The following is a 2,734-nucleotide window of genomic DNA, read 5'->3' as shown; positions in this document are numbered from 1 at the left end:
TTAATTGTTATTTCTGCACTGCATAGAGACTCTCATGTCCTTGGGATAAAACAACTTTCTTGCCACTTCTCTCAGTGCTTCCTGCACTTGCTGGTTCCGTAGTGTGTAAATAAAAGGGTTCAGCAAGGGGGCAAGCACGGTGTTGATGATGGCGAGGCCTTTGTTGAGGTCCAGGTCTTCTTCCTGAATGGGCCTGACATACATGAGAATGCAGCTGCCATAGCAGATGGAGATGACAATGAGGTGGGAGGAGCAGGTGGAGAAAGCCCCTTGGCAGAGGGGATCTGCATGATGGTGATGAGGATGTAGGTGTAGGACACTAATATTAGCAATAAGGTGCTGAGCAGGGTGAAGAAAGCCAGCAGGAAATGGATAAGCTCCAGGAGATGCTTGTCCCCACAGGAGATCTACAGCAGAGGGGTATAGTCGCAGAAGAAGTGGTTGATTACGTTGGATTTGCAGAACGAGAGCTGGCTGGTCAGGACAATAGGTGTAAGGATGAGGAGAAGACCTCCCACCCAGGAGAAAATAACCAGCAGGAAGCACAGCCTTTGGCTCATGATGGACGTATACCGGAGCGGGCAGCATATCGCCACCTAGCGGTCAAACGACATGGCTGTCAACAGGAAAAATTCCGTACCCCCAAAGAAGAAGTGGAAAAAATACTGTGAGAGGCAAGCGGCAAAGGATATTGTTCTCCTCTCTGTCCTAAGATCTGTCAGCATCCTGGGGACGACGACTGTGGTTAAGCAGATCTCTAAGAAGGACAAGTTCTGGAGGAAGAAGTACATAGGGCTGTGGAGGCGGTAGTCAGTGCAGGTGATGATGATGAGGAGGACATTCCCCATTAAGGTCAATGTGTAGGCTAAGAAAAGCACCCCGAAGAGGAGTCGTTTCAGCTCAGGGATACTGGTGAGCCCCAACAGAATGAACCCTGGCACCTGAGTTTGGTTTCTCATTGATGCTCTTGGAAACCAAAAGAGGAATAATTCTCAATGTTTCGCAAATACACACATACATAAAGAGCCTATAAACTTCTGCTCCTGGCTATCAATAATTAAATCAACAGGCAAAACCTTTGCACAACCAGTTGATGAAATGTTCAAATGGTGAGGTAGAGGGAGGGGCAGTTACTTTATAGAGCTCAGCAATTTTTATTTTCTGAAACACTTTGCGAATTTTTAATTCAACTCACTTAATTTATGAGCCGATATCTACTGAGCGCATCATGACAATTTCTTACCTAATCATTGTACTGCAGCAATCCATTGACATGGATCTGGGGAGAGAATATGGCAGATTCTAACACTTAATCCTTTATGAATCACTTTATAACCAGTAAGTGATCTGCACAAAACTCCCCTGAAGTCAATGGGCCAATATAGGTAAAAACATCTCATCACTGGAGATACAGAGAGACTCAGTTTTAGAACATAGGACATTCTATAGTCTCTTGCTTCCAGCCCGCATTGCTTTAAAACGAAATTGGTTTCCCAGCTATGCTGGTGTAATACAGAGGAAAAATTTACTTCTGAACTAAAACCATAATTTAAAAAATGGAATAAATCATCAGCCGGCATTCCATTGACATAAATGGAGCCTTGTCACTATATACCAGCTGGGGATCTGACCACTGACTCCATTGGAGCTATGGCTGATATACACTAGGTCATGTTGACTTCAATGGAGCTACACCTATTTACACCAAGTAAGGAGATGGCACGTTGACTCTATTAACTGTGCTGATTCACACTGTTAGCTGGGGAGCAGTTCAAATGATTTCACTTTTCTGTGATAAATAAAAGCAAAGAACCAGCTTGCCCACTTGCTCAGAAAGATTTTGGAGACTGGAGCAATATTTGGAGATACTTTATTTTCTATCACACAGAGAAAGTCACTTGATCATATAAGCTAAGTCATCTCAAGACTAAGATCTTTTGAAATCCCAGCCAAGGTGGCTCAAATTGGTGATACAGAAATTGAGATACCCAAAAGCCAGGGTCCTCACTGGAAGTGCTGGCTACCAAAAAAATGAGTATAAGAACATTGACTTACTTGTCTTACAGCCCAAATAATGTGAGATTGATTTAAGTGACATTTGTAAATCACTCTGAAGAATTACAGTGCAAACATTTCCTTAGATAGTCTACAGTAATACTTAAATAGACTCCATCATGGTAGTATCTGAGGGTACGAGTACACTTAAAATTCTATAGCAGTACACCTGCTACTGGGGGGTTGGGGTGGATCTGGACCTGGACCTGGATCTGTGAAGATACCCAAAGCACACCAAGAAATCTGTTGTCTAGAGACAGGCAGCCAAAAACCCCAGAATATGCTCCAAGGAGAGAGTGCATCTTAGCACACTTAAAACTGCATTCATCTGTGGAGCAAAACAAAGTCCTCACTCTGAATTTGGAGCAAGAAGCCAGAGGCAGCTTTATTTCAAGCAATTGCAATATGCACGGGAGAGTACAAACGGGCAGGTCTCCGTTAGATAAAAAATTAGGCAGCTTTTATACCTTTCATTGCATACAATAATGAGCAACAGCTGCATTGTTATACATTTTCTTCCTGATATCTCACTTTTCTCATTAATTTCTGCCACAGTCTACATTCTATTCTTATCTAACACAAGGTCTCTTACAGTCTGTTCCCATTCGCTTTCTCGCTTCCCACCCACCTAGGCCCTGCCTTCAAGTCTCGCGTTATTAGAGTCAGTATCAGCCTGACT

General features: G+C 43.2%; 1 pseudogene; it reads right to left on the bottom strand.

Moving 5' to 3' along the window:
• On the bottom strand, positions 1 to 959 carry LOC101944164 (olfactory receptor 2AP1-like; annotated as a pseudogene).
• Positions 960 to 2,734: the final 1,775 nt, after the last annotated feature.

This window comes from Chrysemys picta, chromosome 13, assembly GCF_011386835.1.
Source record: "Chrysemys picta bellii isolate R12L10 chromosome 13, ASM1138683v2, whole genome shotgun sequence".
Taxonomy (NCBI): domain Eukaryota; kingdom Metazoa; phylum Chordata; order Testudines; family Emydidae; genus Chrysemys; species Chrysemys picta.
This window is presented reverse-complemented; position numbering and strand designations above follow the sequence as displayed.